This window comes from Mixophyes fleayi, chromosome 3 (assembly GCF_038048845.1).
Source record: "Mixophyes fleayi isolate aMixFle1 chromosome 3, aMixFle1.hap1, whole genome shotgun sequence".
Taxonomy (NCBI): Eukaryota; Metazoa; Chordata; class Amphibia; order Anura; family Limnodynastidae; genus Mixophyes; species Mixophyes fleayi.
In genome coordinates, this window is record NC_134404.1 from 278,617,556 (window position 1) to 278,630,688 (window position 13,133).

A 13,133-nucleotide genomic window follows, 5' to 3' on the forward strand; every position below is an offset into this window, starting at 1 on the left:
TATGTATTAAGATAAATGAAAGAGGATCTGGCATCAAGTTTTATCCTTATTCTGTTATTTTGTTTTGCTTTGTTTTACTACATAGAGCCAGTTCAACTTGGGAGAGAGCATTTTATTAAGTACACTGTTTGTGCACTTTGCTCGGCAGGCTTCCTCCAGACCACACAGCAGGAGGGCTGTAAGGTATAGAGGAAGCCAGCCCTGAAACAAGCATAATGCTCATCTGGGAAAGACAGTTTGTGAGCTTATTGTTTTTTGGGGGGTTTTGTGCTATTAAAGTACTAAGATAGCCTTACAAATAGTATACTCCTACAGGATACAGGACTCCCTTATAGTATTTAGAGTTGTTCCTATAAACTCCTAACATGCTGCCAGGAGCAGTTTATTTGTGAAGTTAAAAAAAAAAAAACAATATTGTAATATAACATTTGTTTCTGTTTTTATTCACTGTGTGACTTTGAAACATCTACCATTTTTTTTAATGCCTAATGAAGCGTGCTTATGGATGCTTAGCTGGTGTTGCTCCTCCATTTCAGCCGTGTTCCATTCAACTCCCATTATACGTAAGTTTATAAAGGATCATTGATCCCTATGAGGATCTCAAGGATCGTTTACACAGCCACTCAGACAATGCAGGAAGAATGCTTGATGTAACATAGACTTAAAAAATATTGCAAGCTGTGTCTCTGTGCTGGTGAGCATTTATCTTGTGTTGCCATGAGTGATCATGTAGACCACCCTGGTGATCTTCATAGGAACAATGATCCCTTTTTACAAATGTAGCTCAACTGCATGGACCAAGCCAGAATCTGCACTCTCCCTAAAGCACCAGTTTTAAAAGAGTATTCAGTATATTTTGTGATTTTAAAGGGATTCATTATACTTATGGTTTAGCAACAGCAGCTGACTTTATTTGAACACTTGTGTCTTGTGATTGGTTTTCCCACATTGAGGTGGGCTTTTAGAGGCTACAAGCCATGCGTTGAAAAGCACTGGAGTTATTCCTGACTTCTCTGAGCTGTGGAGACAAGGCTAATTAGCCGGATCGAGAACCTTGGAGTGGCAACTTTTTTGCCACAGAGGTCCCAGTAAAATGTACATGGGTCCCTAAGATTTGCCACTTATACCAAAATAGTACAAAATATAAACACACATATCCTTTTCAAATTTAGTTTCATTAAATAAATAAATCCCCCAAACCATAGTTAGATATTGTATTAAAATAAGTCTTTCTCCTCTTTCTTGAGCCCTTCAGGGGCAAATACAGGATTTGTAGAGGGAGGTTTCCACACCACACCGCCAGTAGGCGTGACAAGCATGCATTGGGGCGTGGCTATAATATTAGACAGTGCTTGGCTGCTCTCCAACTCTTCCTATCCCCATAATATACATGGGCAATGCTGCATGCACTACTGTTAGGTGCACGCAGCTCTTCCTTTTCAAGCAGAGCCGTGTGAAGCGGGGTCAGGGTCCAGCCACCTCAATTATACAGTGTCCCAGGCTTGGAGGGGGGTTTCCAGGCATTAGGATACTCCCCACGGTTTGCCTAAGCCATTGTAGTTCAAATGGGAATAAAATGGTGTAACCAAAGAAAATTGACCTCATGGCTACCATAAACAAATCTACTGATATCCATGTAGAACAAAATGACTAAGATTAAAGTTCTCGGAAGACAAAGGTAGAATATATATATATATATATATATATATATATATATATATATATATGCATGCATACAAACGTACGTACGTGCGTGTGTGTGTGTGTATAATATATATATAACCACAATATACATTAAATAACTGAACAGGTCTCCTTGACTGAATGTCGCCCAGACCTTTGATGAAAGCTGATGTATGGTGTCTGAACTTTTTTGTTTTATGATACTTCTAGAATTGACAAGGAGCTAGAGAAGTAGTGGAATTATTCTTAACAGATGGGTTCAATGGATGGAGACAATGACATGGGATGGAGACAATGGGTGATTTGTTGGCCTCACGCTGTGGTGTTTTTCCCTGTTTGTGATGCAAGGGAAGATGGTAATACAACTTACCCTTACCCACTGGTATTTAAACACTGAGCCTGACTTGCATTTTTTACGCAAGTGCAAAGAATGCAACAGTATGTGACGATAACCCCGTTCTATTCTATGTGGCCATATCTATTTGCATTTATACTTGCATCTGTGTGCACTTGCATTGCATTGTGGTTTACTGGATGCTGCTTGATCCATTTCAATGCACTCAAAATATGTCACCACACAAATTACTAATGCAGCTTTATGGTAGAACATTGTGTAAATACCCACTAGGGGTTCACAAGAGTGGATACACCAATGTTGAGATATATTTTTCACATTAATTTCAATGACCATTCATTTAAATGGGGTTGCATGTGTTAACCCCATTGAAACGAATAGGCTATTCAAATAAATGGACCATTAACATGAATGGAACTAAACAACACTGTTAATGTGTTGCCATCTATAGAAATTCAATTAATCTATTCAACTGTACTAAAAGCAGGGATTTGTGGGGACTCCCCTCACTGCCATTCAGCCATATTCAATCTAGAATGGGAAACCACTTGTGAATTTGCTGAGCAGATAATAACAAATCTTTTAGTGGTCAATTCCTTTTACTGCCGTTCTGTGGGTGGGCTCCTAACCAGCAGTTTTTTGCACCTATCATGGCTTTTTATTTTATTTCCTGTGGATTACAAGACAATTGTGTTATAAATTAAGGAAATTTCCCTTGAAATACAAAATTAAAAATGTGGATTACAATGATTTCCTTGAATTAGAAAAGAATAGTTTTCCTGCATCTACAAAGCTGGAGGTTGAAAAAAATATGGTCTCTTCTGAGACCACAAAAAAAATTTCATGGTATGTTCTCGCTAAAGTAGTAAATGTCGATAATTGGGGGAGTTTTTAGTTCAATAAATGTTTGATTCAATAAGCGGGTATGTTTTATTTACATGTTTTTATTGTTTTAGTGTAAAGCAATGGAGTCTTAATGAGAGCACACAAAATTGCTACTTCAGGCATCTCAATATTCAGTATTACCAAGGTTTTTGGGAAAGAACCCAGTGCTTTTCCACAAAGGGTTTGTTGTCTCTGGATGGAAGTAATTGAGTATATAAGGAACATAGACTGGTTTTCACAATGACAGGAAAATGTAATGCTTGTGGTCTCCTTGTTAATACTATATATCCTTGAACTAGTTTTCACTATAGCACGCGGACCCCACTTTCATTCTCTGCTTGTTTTAGTGGGATCAGCCAAGGCTCTCTAGCACTGGGAATGGTTGAGAAAATTAGGATGGGGTGGGGGGTTCATGCTGTCTGGTAATTGAATTATTTATGGAAAGAGCTTTCCCATTCATTTCAATGACCAATTAATTCAATGGGGTTACTACATGTAACACACAAGCTAAAACCATATTATAACGAATGTACTATTGAAAATAATGGGAAAGCTCCTTACTGTTTTTGTTCTCAAGGCATTAGCAAGCATATGCAAAGTCATCATGGCACATTTTAATTACATGTATTAAAGTAATTCTATCGTTTTCAAATAAGCATTGCATAGGCGATTGTATTGTGTTTCCAACGCACAAAGGGATTTATTTTAGCAGATGTAAATAGTTAACAGTTCAATACATTATTATTATATAATACAGTACAGTACAGCCAATACCAAAAGATACATACATACCGCTGCGTTACCTCGGGCACCAGTGGATAGTAGTTCACCCTTGAACACTGTGGTCAGAGTAGACTGCAGACTGGGAGCGCAGCTATGATTATATATACATTCAGTGTTACAGAGAGAACAATGCAGATGACGTGGCTTGCTTCTATAGGTCCAGACTTCGGGTGGGTCCAGGGTAAACAGGTCATAGGCTAGTTCAAACAACCCCCTCAAAGGCTGAGGTCAACATTTCAGATGATTCTCCCGCCCAGAAACCAGTTACAACTAGTCCATTAGCATTTTACAGTCTGATATCAATCTGACAAGATATTGCCTAACATCAATAACTAGAGTATGCAATATGCAATCTCTTCGGCGATGGAACCGGACAGCTGCTGATGAATAGGGGAATAAAATGATATCAGACATTACACATTTCCTATAACCTGAACCTTAAATAACACTGAAGTGTACATATAATCATAATATATAAACTAATAATAAACTAAATACTATCTGCTCATAAATTACTTTATAACGGAACCAATATGAATATGAATTATATAAATACCTAAATGTAATGCGAGTGTGTACGTGCTCATTTTACCTCGCGATCGCCGTATGCCACGTGTAGCGTGGCATACTGAGTGCAATCGACCAATAAAACAATATTAAGCAATATACTTTTGTTCATCCAATTATACGACTTCGACACATGTGAACCGCATAACAAATACGTATATGATATTTGTGCAAACGCATAGCATTTATGTACAATTTCACATAAGGTGTATATATCTGTTCTTTTGTAAAATGAAAGATTAAAAAAGAAAAAAATTATAAATTGAGACTATGGGGCATATTCAATTGTCGGAGAAATTGCCAAAAATCTCGCGCTCCGCGCACTTTTACCGTTATTACGGTAATAGTGCACGAAAAAACGTTATTACGGTAGTTTTCTCGCTGGATTTCAGCTCGCAGCTCCCTGAGCCGCAAGTTGAAATCTAGCTAACTATTACCGTAATAACAGTAGTAGTTTTAACGCGGTGGGGAATTCAAAGGGGCATATTCAATTAGCTTTTGGATTCGCGGTAACGCGCGTTGCCGCGAAAAGTGCGCGTTCTTGCGGGTATTATGGTACCGCATTAACGCGGATTTTCGTTCGCAACCCTATGGGCTGCGAAAATCCACGTTATTGCGGTACCGTGTATTACATTTCGCGGCTGTTCCGGCGCGTTACCGCGAATCCAAAAGCTAATGTAATATGCCCCAAAGAATTGAATATGCCCCTATATGTGCTAGTTTTCTTTTCATTTGTATTATAGAATATCCATGCTTTAACATTGTCAATGACTGTTTACACCATAACACAACATTAGTTGCGGACTTCTGACAGTTTGTAATGTAGATCCCTGTAAAGCTTGGCAAGTTTATTTGGACTGAATGGTTTCAGACATGTAAATGTATTTGACTTTCATAATTATTTTTGCGTATTTGAAATAAATGTTGCCTGTAAAATATAAAGAAAGCAGCATGTAAAAACATGTTGGTAAATTTCGATAAAGGGACGTCTGATCTGCACAATTACCAGACATAGTCACTGGTCGACAATCTCATTTACTAAACACTTCATTTATTACGTGTTATGCATAATGTTGCCCATGCAGGAGCATGGCATATGGCAGCCTGAAGCTTTTATTTGTAAAGAAACATTGTATTGATGCCCAGCCTGCGGTGTTGGAGGGCAGCCAATGGTGTGGCAGCTCATGGTCATCTCTGGATTACATGCTGGACAGCGTGATGAATTGTGGTTTACTTGCAGCATTACACAGCGTCTGCTGATGTCAGCTTCAACAAACGTTTCTTTTGGCAAAGTTGTAGTCTAGATTGAATTGATTTTCCGGGTTTCTGGTTATAAGTGTCAGTGTCTACATGGAGTATTGTAGATAATATTTCAGTGAGTCAATGGCCACAATTCATCACACTTGTTTACAGCAAAAATACTTCCCATTCACACTTTCCATTCATTTCTTAAAAAGAAAATGTTCTATGTGAGTAAATTAATGATAACACTGAGAAGTTGACATAATGCAGTTGAGTCAGGGAGTGCTGTAGGAGTTTGAGGTACGTATTAAAACCACCTAAATTCTAAAAATATTTTCTTTTTCCATGCTGGAAAAAAGAAAGATACTTTCTCAGTTAGACATTGTCTATGTTAGAAGGTTATCATGTATGACAAATTTGTTTAGGATGGATAAAGTAAAGGGCTTGCCAAGGTTTGTTAATATAATAATTCAGGCTGTTCTATCTGTCTCACTCTTACCTTTGAAATGCTCATTATTCCTCACTGTTAACTCCACTCTTTGCTGTGTACTCTATACTGTGTATACTGCTTACTATATAGATTAGAGTGATATTATTTTAAAGAGAAAACTAATACGGCTGTTTCAGTTTGTGCCACTGTGGTTAGCATTGCTGCCTCACAATACAGGGGTCATTAGTTTGATGTCGGTGGCGGAATATGGTAGCTTTGGTAAACCCCCGCAGAAGGGCGCTGTGCTTACTGGGGCGCCTGCCATCCTGCCTGTGCAAAAATCCAAAATAATTGCCAGCAAAAAAATGTTTCCAAATCGACACTTTAATTAGAGTGGGTATCGGAACAAGGGTAGAAGGTATAGGGGTCCATGTAGTGAAGACCCGAAGGGCCAAACTCACGACAGGGGCGTGTTGGAGATTCCAGCACCGGCCCTGCCTGTATCCTATCTGTGTGGCGTTTGTATGTTCTACCCATCTTTATGTGGGTTTCCTCTGAGTGCAGAGGAAGTAGACCAAATGACTTGTACAAAAACAGTAGTTTTCTAATTATCTGGTTTCCTACTTCTGTTCAAAAACATACTGATAGTTTAATTGGCTTCTGAAAAAATGAACCCTAGTCTGTTTGTGTGGTAAGGAATTTAGATCCAGTGGGACAGAGATTGATTTGAATGACTACATATTGTCTGTACAGCACTGCGGTTGCTTAATATTATTGGTGCTTTATAAATAAATGAAAATAATAATACTGATAATTAATTACTGCTGCCACTACACATCACACAGTCTCCAGGAGCATGCTAGCTGTGCTCCTGAGAAGTCCTTTATTTACTCATAAAAATGTGAGAAGTATGTTAGGTTACAGTAATGTTTAATGAATATACGTGTGTGTGTGTGTGTGTGTGTGTGTGTGTATGTATATATATATTTATATGCACACACACAAACAAAGACAGACATAAATCCTCTGCACGTTCCATGTACAGACTGGGGTGCAAGAGGGGGTTGCCCACATTTTATAGGCGAAAAATAGGGATACTCTGCACTCTCCAAACACGTACTTAATGCTGTACTAGCTACTGTTCTCTATTGCATACTGTTCAGATATTGAAATATATGTTTACCTTACCAACTCACGCCAAAGTCTTCCCATTCTGGTCAGTCCTAACATGATCAAATGCTATGCTTTTTTTCTGGGATACGGGCTTACCTGCACACAGCTTTGAAAGGCAAGTCTTTCCCAAGCACTAGCAGCCTTTGGAGACCTGGGACTCACCTGACACAAGTTGGAATTAATTAATGTAAAGAATGGGGTGCAAGAGTGATGGGACTTACATTGTATAAACAAAAACAGACATAGATCCTCTGCACTCTCCAAACACTGTTTTTAATATATAAAAGTAGTAGTTAATTATGTGTTTGGAGAGTGCAGATTATCCCTGTTTTTTGTCTATACATTGTGGGCAACCCCCTCTTGCACCCCAATATGTACATGGTGAGTGCAGAGGATCGAAGTCTGTTTTTGTTTATACAATTTAAGTCCCATCCAGGTCATGTAGGTAAACAAAATTCACAGAGAAGTAAAAAATTAGACCTAGAAAATGCTAACAGATGACCAGTTTTTAACGGTGTACAATCAATAATAGTACCAGAATCAACAGATATGAGACAAAGGGGGGTATTCAATTGACGGCAAGATCGCCGAAAATCCCGCACTTAAAGAATATTACCGTTAATACGGTAATTACTCGCTGGATTTCCGCTCACAGCTCCAGGGAGCTCCGAGCTGAAATCCAGCGAGTAAATTACCGTATTAACGGTTTTCCCGTGCAGGATTACCGTATTAACGGTAATATTCTTTGAGCGCATGATTTTTGGCGATCCTGCCGTCAATTGAATAGCCCCCTAAGTGGGGAGTAGGAATACAGGATCAGTAGTGTGGTGGAGGACCATGAAATAGGTCAATGTGGATAATCTCAGAATAAAAGCTGTGCTGGGGTAGTCAAAGGTAATCAAGGTGGGGTAAATAGGGAGAAACATTATTCACCACACATGGGGCGCCAGGGGATACTGATGAGCAGAGACAAGGAGAGAAGATGATCCACGTTTCTCAAATAGCCAGGCGGCCCAGACTTGGTTAAAGACATGGCCCCTGTCATATTATTTCCTCCATGGTTGCTACATGTCATATCTGCTTTTTATCTGCAGAGAGAGATGGAGTAGAAGTGTTTTCCACTTCAAAGCTAAGTTGATTTTGTCTGTCGCCTGTATGTGGGCGACCAGATTTATGGAAGATTTGTCAAAATCTTGGGGGAAATAACACCACACAAATATATCTAGGGATCTCTAACCCCCAGGGCCTCAAAGAGGGTGCTCAAGAGTCTTTGAACCTTATCCCAGAAGGGAGCGTTAACAAGGTAGGACCACCATATCTATAGCATAGTATCCTGTGGCCACACCCCGCCAGCAGTCAGGTGAAGAGGAAGGAAACATTTTGTTAAGATTTGTGGAGGGTTTGATTATCTCCATTTTAAACAATAAAATAAATATAAATAAATTATATTTGTACTAATTTAGAAATGAAAATGTAAAAAATGGAAAGAAAACATCTGATTGGTTGCTATGTGTTATACCACGTGTGAACAGAGCACCATATTGCTTAAAGACCACTTGTCTCCTGCAGACAGTGTGCAGTCATGGCTAAAAGTTTTGAGAATGACACAAGTATTGGTTTTTACAAAGTTTGCTACTTCAGTGTTTTTAGACTTTTTTGTCAGATATTGCTATGGTATACTGAAGTAAAATTAGAAACATTTAATAATTGTCAAAGGCTTTTATTGACAATTACATTAAGTTTATGCAAAGAGTCAATATTTGCAGTGTTGACCCTGCAATTCGCCCTGTCAATCAACTTCTGGGCCACATACTGACTGATGACCACCCATTCTTCCCTAATCAATGCTTTTAGTTTGTCAGAATTTGTGTGTTTTTGTTTGTCCACCCGTCTCTTGAGGATTGACCTCAATCAATGGGATTAATGTCTGGGGAGTTTCCTGGCCACGGACCCAAAATTTCGATGTTTTGATACCCGAGCCACTTAGTTATCACTTTTACCTTAGGGCAAGGTGCTCCGTCATGCTGGAAAAGGCATTGTTCGTCACCAAACTGTTCGTGGATGGTTGGGAGAAGTTGTTCTTGGAGGATGTTTTGGTACCATTCTTTATTCATGGCTGTGTTGTTAGGCAAAATTGTGAGTGAGTCTACTCACTTGGCTGAGAAGCAACCCCACACGTGAATGATCTCTAGATGCTTTACTGTTGGCATGACACAGGACTGAAGGTAGCACTCACCTTTTCTTCTCCGGACAAGCGTTTTTCCAGATGCCCCAAACAATCTGAAAGGGAATTTATCAGAAAAAATGACTTTACCCCAGTCCTCAGCAGTCCAATCCCTGTACTTTTTGCAGAATATCAGTTTGTCCCTGATGTTTTTCCTGGAAAGAAGTGGATTCTTTGCTGCCCATCTTGACACCAGGCCTTCCTCCAAAAGTCTTAGCCTCACAGTGTGTGCATTCACCACTGCCTGCTGCCATTCTGCAAGCTCTGCACTGATGATGCCCAGATCCCGCAGCTGAATCAACTTTAGGAGACAGTCCTGGCTTGCTGGACAGTCCTGGACAGTCTTTTACCTTTATGTAATTAATCAAAAAGCCAAAGAAGAGATGATCAGAGGAAGTTTGTCTTACCTGCCTGCTTTTTGGGCCTCCCCTCCAGGAGATGCCAAGGGAGGTCTAAAGGGCAAGTGCAGAAGACTTTACAAGGTGATTTGTGTCATCATACAGCGGGTGATGGGACCATGATGGTGAAAATCACTTCATCGCGACCTGTCAAGTGATGCCTGATGACATGAGTCGTGCCATAATGGCCCCGTTCCCTCTCCCGGTGAGTGTGGGAGAACTCTCCGAAATTTGGGAGTCCCCAAGTATTAAGTGTATCGCAATGATCTATAAGGTAGAATTATATAGTTCAAATATACATAGTGTAAGATTGTTTTTAGACTAGCCGCCTGCTGTTATATGGCCACAGAAATATGCAGCCACTTGAGGTATATACTAGTATTACTCTTGGGTAGATAGTGAATTATGATATTATAAAACTGGTTGAGATTGATGTTATCCCTTATAAAATAGTTTGACATAACATCCTGTTGATCACAACAATATTTTACCCTTTTGGTTTTATTCTCAGAGCAAACAATTTATAACAGCACAATTAAGAATTATCTCAATGAAGAGAAATGCAGTGGTAGCATAACAAAGAATGGAGGGAGATGGTTGTTACCATTTGAGAGCTTTCAATATTGATAAGTTCTTAATTGTTTAACCCTTTAATAGCTAAACTATTACTTGCCTCATTCAAATCCCACATAATTATCTACAGTAATCTAGTTAATAATTGCATATTACTATTGATATATTCCAACTTTCTGAGCATATCTAACTTAGCATGTACAGTTTTTACAGTGTCTGTAGATTTTTATGATAGTTGATTTGCATTAATAAGAATATATGTCTTATACTACAGTTTTGACTATTATTAATCCTATGAGGTAAAAGTGGCATAAGGTAGAGATGTCCTTGAATTATACAAGTCCCTGTACTACTTTGTTCATGAACATAATCAGCTCCTTGCCCAGAGTGACATAATCAGCTCCTTGCCCACTCTGCCTTGAACTTCAGCAACATAGTTGTCAGCCATTAGTCATTTTATGACTACTGACCTCTCTTCACTTAAATGTTTAATTTATTTGGCAATGTCGTTTCTCGGCTGAATGTGACGTGCCTGTCCTGGAATAATAGCGTTTACCTAATATATCTTCATTATGAACTTCTGCTCTTTACTGTGGACACACTGGGGATCATTAACGACTAGACGATGCATGGCAAACAGCTCAAATATTGTTTTACTGTTGCATCTGTTTTAGCGTACATATATAATTAATTTCACTAAGTAGAATGAGATCCAATTGTCTGTCTACTTCAAGGTTTTTGCACAATCATTGTAAATTGTTTGCTGTTATTCCACAACACAATTTCACCTACTGTAGACACTTTGTGTGCCCTCATATTTTTGTCTTATGAACTCAATGCTCATACACTATGCAAAACAGGCAATATAAGCACCACGTTTTCCCTGACACATAAGCACTGATTCGCTCTACAAATTCTGCCTACATACCAGTAATAGGTTACATTCACTCAGTGCTTACATGTGCATTAAAATATAACATATGAGCACTAGGTTCTGGATGTTAAACATACTTGCCAACTTTTATAACCTCCCCTCCAGGAGACTCCGGGGAGAGGTTGTGTGGCGAATGCAGGAGGGGGTGCGGTGACGCTATTGTGTCAATGCTGCCTCGCTCCCTGGTATGTAACTTAGAGATTCACGACATCACATACTGAGCTTCAGGGTTTGATAACGTAAATTGTGTCATTAAGCCCCGACTCCTCTGGGTTCCGGAAGATGCCTACTGATCCTGAAGGACTCCTCGAAAATTTGGGATCCTCATGGAAATTTCAGGAGAGTAGAAGTATAATGTTAAAATACTCGGTCATGCAAAGGGTGACATAAACATAAAAAAGGTCATAGCAAGCTTACTTGTCTTTTAAGTTCTATAACTTGGTAAAGTAGGAGAATATAAGGACTGTATTGATTTCATGTATCATGATTATGGATCTTCACATTTTCTCATTTTAAATACATTTGTTAATGTTTTCCAAATTATGATTGTAAAGTGTTATCCACGTTAAGACTCCATGTTAAAGCCCACAATCCGCCCATCATCCTGAGCAGAAACATTCTCAGTCACAGAAGACTCTATGTACATAATGTAATATGTCAACATGTTGTGATTGATCCCCCATTTATTAAATATACATTGCAGTCCAGTTGTTGAAAGTGCAATAGAAAACCCACATTCATGTTTGTCAATTTAGCTAGTTTTGATATGTTAGTAGTCCTGCATTTAGATGCAGGACTCAGTATCTATTGTTCACTTCACACTTTTGCTGTTTCAAACTCCTGAGCATGTTATTTTGTTTACTGCTTGATTCCTGATTATTGACCTGGCTTCTTCTTCTCTTCGAGATACATAGATCCTGACTTTGGACTGCAGATTGGTTTTCACCTTTAGCTTTTTCTGACTATTCCTCTGTTTTATGATTCTGATCGCTTAACCTCATCCTGCTGACCTAGACTAGTCTGACAATTCAGCCTTCAGAGCTACTTTCCTGTAGTCTTTGCCCACCATGCTAAGGGCCAGTTCAGTGGACCACTACCTAGTTGCTACATGCAGTCAATTCCATTCTGCTTTTGGGCAACTCCACTTTCTAGTTGTCCGTATTAGCTGGTGTTGTGTCCACAACTCTGTACCTGTTAAGATAACCGTGAACCTGTCCATATAGGGTTCAAAAACATGCATGCAAGCGGTCAAAACTAAAAAATACAGCACAAGGACCAAACACTATATTTTATTTTATATACACATAATAACCAAATGTATCAGAAAAACATTTATTTATTAATATAACCAATAACAATTTTGGAACATGGCTGCGGTGACTCGCAACCATTCAGTCACAAGATCATTAGTGAGGTCAGGCAATGATATTGGGCAAAAGACCTGGATCACTTCCAATTAATCCCAAAAGTGTTCGATAAGGTTGAGGTCAATGCTATGTGCAGACCATTCACGATGCTCCATAACACACTCGTAGTGTTTGTGTAGTTTTCCTCCAGCACAAGAACATGCTGGTAGGGTAATAAGCTGCTAACTAAAATAGATCCTGGTGTAGGGGTGGCCAACCCGACCACTTCTGTCTGGCACACTGGAGCTTTGAGCTGTCTCACTAAAGAAGTCAAAGATGGCTAAAACTGAGCTTTTGCGCAGTTTCATTAATCTTCGGCTGCTTTAGTGAAGCAGTTTCGTGGTTCTGTTCTGGAACGAAAGATACTGACTCCAGGTAAATTTGAGGGATTACATGAACTAGGGGCACAACTATGAGACATAACATGAACTGGAGTCACATCTATGATGCATAACATGAACTGGGGTCACAACTATGATG

General features: G+C 39.1%; 1 protein-coding gene across 2 annotated transcripts in view; it reads left to right on the top strand.

Annotated features, from left to right (window-relative positions):
- LTBP1 (latent transforming growth factor beta binding protein 1) overlaps nucleotides 1–13,133 on the top strand; it is a 348,337-nt gene that overhangs the window by 116,932 nt on the left and 218,272 nt on the right. The window lies entirely within an intron of this gene.